Source organism: Eriocheir sinensis, chromosome 23, assembly GCF_024679095.1.
Source record: "Eriocheir sinensis breed Jianghai 21 chromosome 23, ASM2467909v1, whole genome shotgun sequence".
NCBI lineage: Eukaryota > Metazoa > Arthropoda > Malacostraca > Decapoda > Varunidae > Eriocheir > Eriocheir sinensis.
In genome coordinates, this window is record NC_066531.1 from 5,687,156 (window position 1) to 5,701,351 (window position 14,196).

The following is a 14,196-nucleotide window of genomic DNA, read 5'->3' on the forward strand; positions in this document are numbered from 1 at the left end:
TTGAATCCATCACGTCTTCGTACAAAATTATGTAACACGCAGCAAGCCTTTGTTATGTCAATAGCAGCATTGAGGCCAACATTCATCGGCGTATGAAATATCCTCCATTTATTTGAAAGAATGCCAAAGGTACATTCAACGTACCTTCTCGCTCTGGACAGGCGATAATTGAATATCTTTTTTTAGGTTGTAGGTAATTTCCTGCATAAGGTCTCAAAACAGAGGAAGAAAGACCAAAAGCCTCATCTCCAACAAACATATGCGGAAGGGCTTCATTTTGTCCAGGGAGACATTTATCTGGCGGAGTGTTCAGAGTGTTATTTTGAATAGATTTGTAAAATGTAGATTGCTTGAAGATATTCGAGTCACATTCTTTTCCGTATGACCCTATATCTACGTATGTAAATAAATAATCGCTGTCACAAACAGCTAACAAAACAATGGAAAAGTAGTGCTTGTAATTATGGTATAGTGATCCGCTGTGTTTGGGCTTAATAACTCTGATATGTTTTCCGTCGATTGCGCCGAGGCAATTCGGGAAGTTAGCATTTTCATTAAATTTTTCAACAATTTTGTTCCACCCTACCTCGCTAGGCGTTGGAATTTCTTCATTATGTAGTATTGTCCAGATAGCCCAACACACGTCTCTTATGCAATCACTAATTGTTTGTTTCCCAACTCGGAAACTGTACTGCAGATCTGTCATTGAGGATCCAGTCGCCAGATATCTGAAAAAAATGTATTGCTTATTAGCAAGTGGCACACGAAAATTAATCTACAAAAAAATCCATGATTCGTAGAGAAGGGCTTCCGTATTTAAACTTATTAGAAAATTATGATATATGCTATACATAACTATGAAAAACACTACTTATTTATGCTATTTTTTCCGCAGGTAAATCCCTTCAAATGAAATGGAAGAACGTCAGAGAGAAATATTTGAAACAAATAAGAATTGAAAAAAATGCTGCTTCTGGTTCAGGGTACAGTAGTAAAAAACCCTATGCTTATTCCCAACATCTGGAATTTTTGAAAGCAATTGGAGAAACAGTCCAGACAACATCATCAATGGAAAATGATGAAGACCGTCAGGGAGAATCACCAACAGACATGTCATCAATAAGCTCACTACATGAAAAGAAACCTTCAGCCCAGAGAAATAAACGTAGCAAAATTTCCACATTTGAACATGAACTTCTTCAGAAATTGGACACGCATGAGGAGCAAAGCACGCATATGGCTTTTATGAAGGGTATTGAACCCTCACTTCAAACTTTAACTGCAGATGAAGTACTGGAATGGCAACATAGTGCTATTGAGGCCCTGCTCTCAATCAAGAGAAGGAAAGGGCATCAGAATCCTGTCTACTTCTCAGGTCAACAGGCTTCGAGCAGCTTCACCAATCAAAGTTTCACCTTGCAGCCTCCTACGCAAAATGTCATACCTGATTCTATGAGCAGTGCGCTACCTATGCATCGCAGCGCTTATCAAACATGTCCCCAGACAACACTTCAGCCTGTTCCTTCACCTGTTGACTCGATTTATTCAGATACATCAAGCCTTGTTGAATTATAAATTATGACAATTTTTCCCACTGCATTATGTAAATGCAGAAGGTACACTTGGTTTTCCTCTTTCACAATAGGAATATTATGATTTTGTATATTGTTTTCTGAATACAATATAATATACTAGCAGAATTAACAATTGCTTTTTTTATTTAAAGAATGGATATATATAGTTTCCTATTATTTTCTGAATATATTTCATACCTTTGTATTGAATTTTAATTCCCCCGTGTTTTGGTTGCTGTAGTGCTATTGTTTTGTGTGAGTATATTAACCGTTAAATCAACTCTACTATACGAAATATTTAATTACAAATATAAATATAAATATATATCTTAAAATAAATAATGTGACACATCCTTAAAAACTTACAAAAATAAAATTTGAGCTCAATTCTGAAAATATAACAAAATTCATTAATATAAACATATAACTTACCTGATTGCTATGGTCAGTTGCTCATCTGGCGTCAAGGCATTTCTGAACTTTGTGTCTTGTCGTTGAAGTGCTGGACCTAAACGATGTAAAAGTTCATTATATGATGCCTTAGACATTCTATAATAATTAAAATATTTTGCATCGTCATCCTTTAGTTCTTTAATTAAATTATAAAATGCTCCTTTTCTTGTTTTGTTTTGGAAAAGAGGATGAACCCAATATTTTTTTTTCTTTTTTTCTTGTTGTTTCTTACGCAACAAGTACGCAATTGCCACTTTTTTCGTCAAAGTTTTCATATTTAATAGCACTGCAACACAACCGCATTCGACCGTAGTCAGGAGCACTCTGAAACCAAAAGGCAGCGGCAGCGAAACACTGCGAGCAGCGAAAAATAGCTGCAGATAGCACAGGCAGCGGCAGCGAAAAACAGCCTAATGCAGATAGCACAGGCAGCGGCAGCGAAAAACAGAAGCAGCGTTCCGCTGCCTAGTGCGGACGTAGCCTTAAGTTGGTGAATTCTGGAACAGCCATTCTCTGTTTGTATATCTTCCTGTCTACTACTTAAGCTCTTTCAAGAGGGTAGTATTAAGACACTCTTATCTACAATGGGACCATACGCTATAGCTGCGTGTGGCCTCAAAGTTCATTTACAGCACATTAGCCCTTGAGCCTGCGGTGAGAAGGATCCCATTACATCCGAGGCACTGTGCTAGGGTGACATCCAGTTTACATTAGTTTACCTTCCCCAGTCTTCCTCAGGTACCCATTTATCGTCCAGCCCAAAAGCGAGGATGAACAGCCACTGCACCCTAAAGGATCCCTCCTCAGACGCCTCCTCAGCCCCTCGCTTAGGACCATCCAGCAGACCACCACACCCAGCACCACCAACATGGCCAACCACTCCGCCCAGCACCACAGTCTTTTAACGTCTACCCTTTACTTCCTACTGGAAGTATGCCAACATGGAGCCTGTGCCTAAGAGGGGTGACCGCTCCAATCCTTCAGACTACAAAAGACCCTCCCAACATAAACAACACGATTCCAGGATGGAGGCTGTAGAACGCTCAACTTCATACCTTACTATCACTTCCAATTAAGGCAAGAAGAACTGTGTCCTTCAACGCCTCAAAAACTCAATTTTTTAACCCGTCAACTCGACACAATCTTCCAAACACTTATCCCCTATTTTTCAATAACACTCAGCTGTCACCTTCTACAGTAAACATCCTCAGTCTAACCTTAACTCAAAATCTCAACTGGAAACTTCACATCTCCGCTCTTACTTAATCAGCTTCCTTGAGGTTGGGCTTTCTGTATCGTCTCTGCCAGTTATTTTTATCCCCCCAAATGATATCTATATGCAGGGGCCTTGTCTGCCCTATTATGGAGTATACATCTCATAATGTTCTTTACTCTTTGTCTCTTTCCATTCCTTAAAAAACTATGAGCGGCCATTAACAAAATATAACATATACTACATTTCCATTGCTCTAAAAAATATGAGTGGCCATTTTATAAAAATAGAACATATACTACCCTGTTTTTTATTCTTATGAGACCCAGTCCATTCCTTGTTGTTTGTTCCCCTTAGTTTTCCCTAATGAAATAGGTTGTCCTATTTACTGCATAAAAATTATATTTGCTTGTAAATACACTTCAGAGGCACGTATGTATATGAATAAATTTTGTAAGCATTACAAAAAACAAAGTTTAAGAGCGCTTAACACAGAGGAAAGTTATTAGATCCTGGACAAGCATGAGCGTGGAAGTTGGAGAGCACTTGGTAGATCGCAAAATTGTTATAAAAGTTTCAGAATACATGCTGTGACTGTGAATAGACAGCATTTCCATAACCTATTTGTAACTACTCTCTATATTAATCCCTCGAAAGGATAACCAGGATAATGCACCTGACAAGTCAAGAAGATACCAAAGCCAAACATTAACGTACAGGTTAAGTTGGGAGCATATGCTATTATCTTCGAATGGTCACGATACTCATCTCCATACCATTGGCCCTTCACCCTGTGGTGGGTAACAATCCATTAACTTGGGACACAGGCCCAGTGCAGCATCCAGGTTACCAGTTTACCTTCCTCAGGTAACAATTTACCAATCCAGAAAAGAAGGATGAACAGTTGGGTGGGTTGTGTGCCGACTACCCAGGCCAAGATTCGAACTCGGGCACACAGTTGTGAAAATGTATGCTAACCACAGCACCATGGAGGCACAGTAACTTATACTGTTTTTCTTACAGCTGCTAAATTTTACAATATACAACAAAGGTTTGGGTAATTACCAAGAAGTAGTGAGTCTCCGTACTGGCCCTCCACAAACTGCTGCCGCAGAACACTTTGACGCCATATGTAGGAGTCATGAACGCTCCCAGGATAGCTTGCACAGAAGCTGATGATCCTCACCTTTGAGTCTGCCACAACTTGTACATTAAGGCTGTACTTCCTCTTCCTGTTCAGATAAACAACTGCATTTGCAGGTGCTTTGATGGGTATATGAGTGCAGTCTATAGCCCCTATGACAGAAGGGAATCCACTGAGGCCATAAAAATCTTGCTTGATGAGCATGAGCTCCTGCAGATCTTGGGGCATATTTATTTATCGTTTTGCTTTGTTCAACAAAGCCTCAGTGTCGGGACCCAGAAGACCATAACAGCACAGTTAATTAATGGTGACCCCAATCAGAGGCAAATACCGGAGGAAGATATGGAGACAAGAATTGTAAATATGATAGGAGAGGAAAGGAAAGCAATTAGTCAGATATACAAAGTCGTAAACATCTGATAAGCACTAACACTACTGAGAGGTTATGGAAAATACCCAGACCCACATACAGAAAACAGATACCCAGTAGGCGTGGTCAGGAAGTGTGGATAACCATTCAAGAGTAACATGTCGCGTGCGGTGTGACGAAATGCTATAAGCGAATAACTGAAAAGAGAAGTCACTGTGGGAGTGTCTTAAAAATGAATTACAAATAGCAGGAGAAGTAAACAATATAACATAATGAGCGAGCCAATGGTTGTTGACAGGAAGTATTGGCTACTGGTTATGTAGAAAATGAAGGCGCGTCAAGGATGTAGTTCCGCCTCAAGCAAGGAAAAATGTGACCTAGACAACAGTGGTATGGGCAGACCGAGCTTGGTTCTCGCCTCAAGCAGACCTGCTACTCACTCAGCTGAGAATGGCTGTTGTGATCTTAAGCGTGAGTAGAAATTCGAGAATCCAAGGGAAATCGACTGTATTGTCCTGGAGATTATAATGTAGATGTGTAGTAGGATTGTGAGTGGGACAGGATTGTGATTATTTTATTGCGATGTAAAGCAAAGGTAGAAACCACTGGGTGTGGTATAATTTGGTGCTTCCGTGAAATTGTAGTAGATAATACTATAGGAATGTGTTATCATTATTTGTGAGGAGAGAACTTAAATATTGCGATGTAAGCAGAGATAAACAAGCCACTTCTTGAGGAATGACGAGTGTTATTATTATTGGCAACAACTGAGCACATATTGTAGTATTACGTTTAAGACATCTCGTTTGTCATATGTTGCATCCATTGCTGAATATGCCAGTGTTATGATCGTCTGAGCATAGAATATTGCGTAAGGCAATTACCTGCACTTAATTTTAAATAAATGTATATTTTCTTTTTCCCTTGTTTATCCCCGAACTCCAGTCTCCAATAACAACTTAAGCCAGATCGCGCTACCAGGGATACGAGACGGTGAGATCATTTATGGAGTAATTAATGAGTGATAAAAGAGTTGATTTAATACAAGTTGATGCAAATAAATTAAAAAGTAAGAATTAAATAAAAGAAAAGAAGGGTCCAAAACTGGCGGCAGCGGTATAAGGATAAATAGGGACATGTGCTTACAGTGCTTTTGTTTAATCTACTCTGACGAGAAAACGCCTCTTATTTTTACTAAGCTTTGCTCGTTTTAAGTGGCAGAAATAATAGTGACGATTTAATTATATAATTATTGGTTCTTCCGGAGGACGTGGACTTTGAAGATATGGTGGTGGAAATTCTGAAGATATGGTGGTGGAAATTCTGGCCAACCACTGGTGCTCTGTAGTGCAATGGGTAGCACACGCGACTCACAACCGAGAAGGGCGTCAGGTGACAGGCAGCGGCAGTGTTCCTCCTCTCAGGTTTGTTTGTTCAAAGATTGTCACACCAGGATGGAGGGGAACACGGGCCTATACGCCTATCAGGGTGGTGGTCTGGTCCTTGCCGCGGCGGGCAACCATAGAGTAACTTTATAAAGGCCTAACCCGCGATCCCCCTGGTAGGACGTGTAGAGTATGATGTAGAAAAAATGTGAAATACCAAGAAAATTGTGAGGCATCAATAAAAAGTCAAGAATGAGAAAAAAATAAAATGAAGCATATGGACAAAAGTGTCAAGTACTAAGATAAATGTGTGAAGTAGGAGAATCAGAGGAAGAGGAGGCCAGGGTATGTACCCCCCTCAGTTAACTACTACAAATAACATTAAATAAATAAATTAATAATAAATAAATAAATAAATAAATATGCACACTTGCAGTGGAAAAAACGGAAAATGAGCGAAGATCAAAACAGGGAGTAACCTTTAATATAATAAGATGAAGGCTATAACGAACAAGGGAGTAACCTTTAATATAATAAGATGAAGGCTATAACGAACAAGGGAGTAACCTTTAATATAATAAGATGAAGGCTATAACGAACAAGGGAGTAACCTTTAATATAATAAGATGAAGGCTATAACGATCAAGGGAGTAACCACCTCACATAAATATAAGGAAAAGAAGGCAATAACGAACAAGGGAGTGACCTTAAAAATAATGACAAGAAGGCTATAATCAACATAACTCAAGAGTAACTTTGGTAGGCAGATCGCACTACTCATGATAATACATATGCAAAAGTGGCAGCACTCCTAGAAACAGGAGCGTGTGTGAGTTTTTAACGGATGAATTTATTAAAGAATTAGGGCTCGCAGTAAATGACTGAAGCGAAACCCGTGAATATTGTCTCTGTGCAAAGATACCATATTGAAAATGACGGTAAAAGACAAGTTAATATGGAAGGAAAAAGAAGTTTCCAAGACTTATTGATAACACGCGATGTAGATTTGCCGACTCCTATTGTGTTGAGTACTGATTTGTAGTGTAGCACGAGATTATTTTGAAAACATTGCAACTAAATAAGGAACAAAAGAACGAAGCTTAAAACTGATAATAGAAGGGGAAACCATACAATTATGCCAGGAAAAATATGTCTTATATCTAGAGGTGAAGGATCTTAGCTAAATGTAGATGGAAATGAAGAAAGTCTCACTGAAAATAAGGCCGTACGTTGCCAAGCAGCGGAACCTTTGCAACTGCATGCATCTGTTGCAGGTTACATAACGCTAGTGACGCAACTTCAGGCGAGTGAAGCTTTATTTGAGCCTTGTGTTAGTACTCCTCAGGCTAGAGTCTTGTGCTCAGGGATAGTTAAGTTAACCCCTTCATCTGACAATCAAAGATCTTATGTCACTGTGCCGTATTTGAATATTGAATGTGAGTGTAAAGATATATGATAATACAACGTTAGGATTTGTGAAGCCTGTCACTCATGAGCAATACGCTGATCTGCCACAAGTATCTAGTGTACAGACCGCTGACACAGTTAAGACAGACTTGAAGCCCGCAGAGCTTGAAGTAAGGAAGAAAAGCCTCATTCAAATTGTTGATGCTAAATTCCCAAACGAAGAGAGAGATAATCAGGTCTTAAAGTCCTTAATAAATAAATATATAACAGTGTTTTCCACAAAACAAAAACCATTAACAGTAACGCCCTATTTTCTAAGAACTATCAAGCAAAACACTGATGAAGTAGTGTACAGGCTTCCATATAGCATTCCTATCAGTTATCATGACAGAGCAAATGAACAACTTATATCGCTCCAGCAACAGGGTGTGATTCGCCCTTCGCGATCACCCTATAATGCCCCACTTATCCCAGTGCCAAAAAAAGATGGAGTACTACGACTCTGTCTGGACTTCCGGGCATTTAATAAGACACTACGGGACGACCGGTACCCACTCCCTAATATAACCACCATACTCAATCAATTGGGAGATAATAAGCTTTTTTCATGCCTAGACTTGAAACAAGGTTACTATCAAATCCCCCTAGATGAAATCAGCAGAGAGAAGACGGCATTTTCTTCTCCAGCAGGACATTGGGAATTTACTTCCCTCCCCTTTGGCCTAAAAACAGCCCCGTCCTGCTTCAAGAAAATAATTAACACTGTCCTTACAGGACTATTAGGTAACAAGGTTCAGGTATACCTCGATGACATCTTATTATCCTGGGCGATATATTTTCTAATCATGTAGATAACTTAGAACAAATGCTGGAAAGCTTCAAGGAAGCCAAACTGACTATTAAGATGGAGAAGTGTAACTTTTTTAAAGGACAAAATAGATTACCAGGGCCATGTCATCAGCTCAGAGGGAATAAGACCTCAATCTAGCAAGCTGGAGGCCATACAAAACATCCCGGGCCCCCAAACTGTTCATGATTTACAGTCTTGGATTGACTAATTATTATCGCAAATTTATTGCAAATTATTCATAAATAGTTGCTCCTCTTCTAAAGATTTACAAAGGGAAGAAAGGTAACTCAAGAAAAAGAAGAAAAAAAACTCCACTCGTATGGACAGATGAAACAAAAATTGCGTTCTCATCCCTTAAGGATGGAATCCTTGATACAGTCACTCTAAAAAAAAAAAAAAATTCCTGACTTTAACAAACGTTTCATGTTCAGTACTGACGCGTCCTACTACAATACTGGTGGAGTATTGCAACAACAGGATAATGATGCTAAACTAAGACCTGTATTTTTTTTTGTGAGAAATTGAATACGGCAGAACAGCGGTACAGCACAGTTGAACGAGAGGCTTTAGCTGTAATTTATGGGTTGCACGTAAACCGCCCATTAATACTGGGTTACCCTATTGAGATCCACACGGATCATAGACCTTTAGTCTGGTTGTTACGGGCAGCTAGTCCCAACGGCAGGATAGCTAGATGGCAGACTCTCATGAGTGAGTATGGTTTCACAATCAATCATTTGCCTGGCAAGGAAAATATAGTAGCAGATTTTTTTTTATCAAGGATGAAGGCTCAACAGGACACTGAGATTGAATTAGAAGGACACGCGCGATAATGTTTGTGGATGGGGAACAACAAACACCGTGGAACACGTGGATAATGAGGGGCAAGGTATTGCATTAGTGTAGAAAAAGAAACAGACGCCGAAAGATGATAAAATAAAATATATGATATGTATGGACCTGTATTGTGAGTGTATTGGCCACACACTTGACTGGAGTATTCAGGAGATTAGTGAGCTGCATGATGAGCAGCCAGCATGTAAGTATGCTAAAAGAAGGAAGCCCCATGAATAAAAATTGAGCAAAGACTCAGAGAAAAAAGGCATAATGTGAAGATGCCGCCCGTTAGAGGAACAGGCGGAAAATCTGTTATATTGTGTTGAAGACACCCCTGTTAGAGGAACAGGTGGAAAATGTGTTATGCTGTGTTGAAGACGCCCCTGTTAGAGGTACAGGTGGAAAATGTGTTATATTGTGTTGAAGACGCCCCTGTTAGAGGTACAGGTGGAAAATGTGTTATATTGTGTTGAAGATGGGCATAATGTGAGATGCCGCCCCTGTCAGAGTTGCATGTGGAAAATAATGTGTTTTAGTGAATCCGTACGGAGAACCCACTAAGGTGGTGATTCTACCCCCCAAGTATTTCCAAGGCGATAACTCTGGCTCATTCGTCGCCACTGCAGGGCACGGAGGAACCAAAGTTACGTTATGTCGGTGTAGAAAGTTCGCTTTCTGGCCAGGAATGAAACGGGATGTAGAAAATTATGTAAGGAAGTGCGTCATGGTAGTCGTTTTAAAAGTGAGTTGGGAACTTGCACCCTGCTCCTTGGCGGCATTATCCAGACGTCACCGCTCCTTTTGGAAGAATATACATGGACCTTGTGGGTCCCATGGGTGTATCGGACAATGGGGTTCGATACGTAATGCTCATAGTTGATGTTTTTAAAAGGTATTTGATTACAGTACCCTTACGGAGTAAGGAAGCCCGCGAAATGACAAGGGCGTTGTACAGTCGGCTATAGAGAGTAGTGTCACACTGTCCAGTAAGTTTCGTTCAGAAAGCGACATCTGGCAACGCCTCCGCGCGACATGAAAATTATTACATCCTATCGAAATCGTACTTTTGTGGTGATCGGTGGTCACAGGTGCATTCTACATCATTTTAAGATAGATATTTATCAAAAGTGCCCGTCGCTAACGCTTAATAAATATGCCTTCTCTAGGCTCTGTCGCTACATTTTGACACGAGCTTTTAGTTTCGGTCAAATTTAGTCAAGAGCAATTCTAAGTTGTTTATCAAACTATGATACATTAAAAAATATACTGCACTTATTAAGGGAGATAAAAAAATAAATCCCTGACAGCCGAGATCTTGTTCTTTATTAAAAAATATATATACGTAAGAATAGGCTATAAACGTTCACATGATGGCGTCGTCGACCGCGGGCTCTTCCGCGCTCGCACTCAACACACACACACACACACACACACACACACACACACACACACACACACACAGGTATTTATACTTAGATATAACGTAATCTTCACGGAAAAATGATTTTAGATTTTTGATGATCTGAATTGTCTTTGAGGCTTTATAGTGACGGGAATTAAGGCTGCGAGTTAAACAGACCCTCAAGCCTATTTGCTGTTTGATGGTAAGGAGCATTAGTCACTGGCTGCCTCTGTGAAGGACAGCATTGCACACGGTGTTTTCAAAGTTTAATAAGAAAAAGTGTTTCAGACTGTTCGTGATGTGTTACCTCATCATCATCATCATCATGTAGAAGACATTCATAATCGCATTTCTAAATTGAATTCATGTAATCTGGTATATTTCTAAGTACATTATATTACAATATAATATAATATTATACAATATTATAATTTCACGGTCACACACACACTGTACACAGTGATGCGCGTCACTAACATCGCCAGTGAATGCGCCACCGTGGTATAGTTGCCAGATACCGCCACCAGGCTAAACATTCTGAAAACCGTGACACTACTCTCTAGCGTCGACTGTACATGGATGTTGTTTGTGTACACGGTGTTCCTCAGACAGTTGTTACAGATCAAGGTTCAGAGTTCGTTAATTCCGTGATGCAGGAGATAAATTAGAAGCTACCTGTGCGACACGCGAAAATAACGGCTTACCATACAAGTGGAAATGAAATAATAAAGCGCGCAAATTATACCGTTGTTAACATTTTGAGGACAATGGTTCTAGGAAGTGTGTCCGTTAGGGATATAATGTTACTTAGTTGCAGTCACCCTGGCCTATAATGCTGCGTATCATCGCACCACAAAGGAGTCCCCTTTTTATCGAGAGAGACAGAGATAGGATTTTTAGAGATCCTCGTATGCCCTTCACTATGTTAGAACAATAATATAAACCTCAGCAACCCTGGTATGATATTGACTCCTATAAAGAGGAAATGGCTGCAATTGCAATGAGAGTTTATGATATTTACTCCTATAAAGAGGAAATGGCTGCAATTGCAAGGAAAGTTTATGATATTTACTCCTATAAAGAGGAAATGGCTGTAATTGCAAGGAAATTTTACGATATTGACTCCTATGAAAAGGAAATGGCTGCAATTGCAAAGAAAGTTTATGATAGATGCCAGGTTTACATTGAAGAAGGTAGAGAAGAAATGGAAAAGCAAAGCTACAAAAATCAAAACTATCAGCGTTGGTGACAGTGTTCCTCAAACATACACCAAAAATAAAATAAAATAAAAAGTTGCAACCTATTTTTGATGGACCCTACAAGGTAATAGAGAAGATTAGTGATATAGTGGTAAAAATTAGGAACCTCAGGACTAGTAAGGTTTCAACGGTCCCCACAGATAAGAGTGAAAGTCCTTCATGAAGACTGCATCGATGTGCAGCAATGTCCAACGGTTAGGCGAGCATACCCTTAAATCCAGAGACAGACACTGATCTATTCTTTGCATTGCTCAACCCTGAAATCGCTGAGAAAAATTATACCGAAAATGATAACTCGTAGCGGAGAGGTGACTGCTACTCATAACACATTAAATAATGTTCGTTCTACAACAGCAATAAACAGCTGATGAACAGGCCCTACCTTCTCAGGTTACTCCCAAACTTTCAGAGCCACCTCAGCATAGATAAAGCCTTCGCTCTTCGACGGTACAAGAGTTGCCTAATGTAATGTCAAAACCAATACGATATAAAACTATTCCAGGAATAGTGTATAAGGATGAAAATGCAATGATTATGCGGAAATATGAGGAAATAGACCACAGATTGATTTGACTCTTTCGGTGTACGACTCAATAACACAACAGGAGTCCCCAACACGTGCTGGCCAAAGTTTCACACCAACATACTATCTATATTATAGTCCTCACAGACAGAGACTATAGTACTGTTTAGCCTCACAGAAGATGTTTTAGCTGCATTATATAAAGCACGGAATTTAACTGCTTCGTTACTTGAAATGTTATTCAAATGTCACCTGAGTATCCAGCTGTAAAAGCAATAAAATACACACTCTTTAATTTTGAAAATGACTTCAGTTCATTGTTGCATCATCTAAGAAAAGTTTTAGGCTATGTGATGACTACTAATCTAAACAAGCTGCATGCTTCTATGAATTATAGAAAAAAAAAACGAGAAATAATTCCTTTTTTAAGGATCCTTGTCTAATATCTTATTTGGTACCGCGACCCAGGCTCAAGTTGACACAATTCAAAATTTATATAGTTAAATGTTTATTATGGAAAACTCAACATCGTTAAGTAATATGCATGCCATGCAATCTGCCTTTAATAGGCTATATTCAGTTGTAGATGTACTGAACCAAGTTGTGCGCCAGTTTTCTATAGACTTTGGCATTAGGAAGAGAAAAAAGCTCCTACAAGCATTGTTGTATTTTGACTTAGCATTGAGAAACACAAGACCAGGTATACAAGATTTAAAGTTGAGTCTGCAGGCTCCCCTGCAAACATACATAACTCCAACCATTATGTGAGACAAACAGTTGTTCAGTACATTAAAGGAGCCTAGGTTCGGCCTCCAGGTCTTTTGTGCCTTGCAGTTCTTGATTTTTTAGCTTTATATAGGGATGTAATAACTGTCCTCCAGGACAACGGCTTTGCATGATTCTCGTAATTTCTGTCTCACCAAACCTTTACGAGGAGATCCGCCTGACACCTTTGATGTCTTTCGAATCGACTCCCTTCCATTTTCTGTGCAGAATAGCACTTACTTTATTATGTATAGTGTTGATTCACGATATTTTGCCTTCAGTGAGAATAGGAAAATATATTTTCTGCTTTCTAGTACAGAACACAATAACAAGAATAACCATATGTTAGTTTGTCCTCCCACAGGCCCCGTCTATGAGGCTAGTCACGCAGCCTCTTGTGAATCAGCTGCTTTCTTGAATCATGAGTCAGTGATCAACCTCTGCCACACAATAGTCTTGAAAACATTTTCCCCTATGTTTATAAAAGGTCCTGGCAACTGGACCTATTCACTTGCCTCCCCCATCACTCTGACACTCACATGCCCTACCCATCCTGTAAACAAACATACTGTCAGCTTGGCGGGTAATGGGATATTGACTCTTCGGCAAGGTTCTCTTCGCAGTGCTGAGTCTATCCCCCTACAGGAGCTAACAGCTGGCTAGCAGCCCCTAAATTCTGTGGTCGAGCCGGATCAGCCCTTTCAACCAGCAATCCATTGGTGGATTGTCTTCGCCATTGTCGTGATCCGGGTTCTTCTGCTGGTGACGTCAGCCGTGGGGTATTCCTATGTCCTGCGCTACGCACGACGCCGCCTACTTCCAGAATAGAGCCAATTGCAGACATTGAAAGGCGTATCTTCTCTCTCAACCAACACCTGTGAGATCTCAGGGGCGAGATCTTCCGGAAGGGGAAGTATGTCGGGATCCAGAAAATGAACAAACAACGAGGGTAAAGGAAAACAGATACCCAGAAAGGAATGACAGATATACAACTGTGTAAACATCTGACAGGAC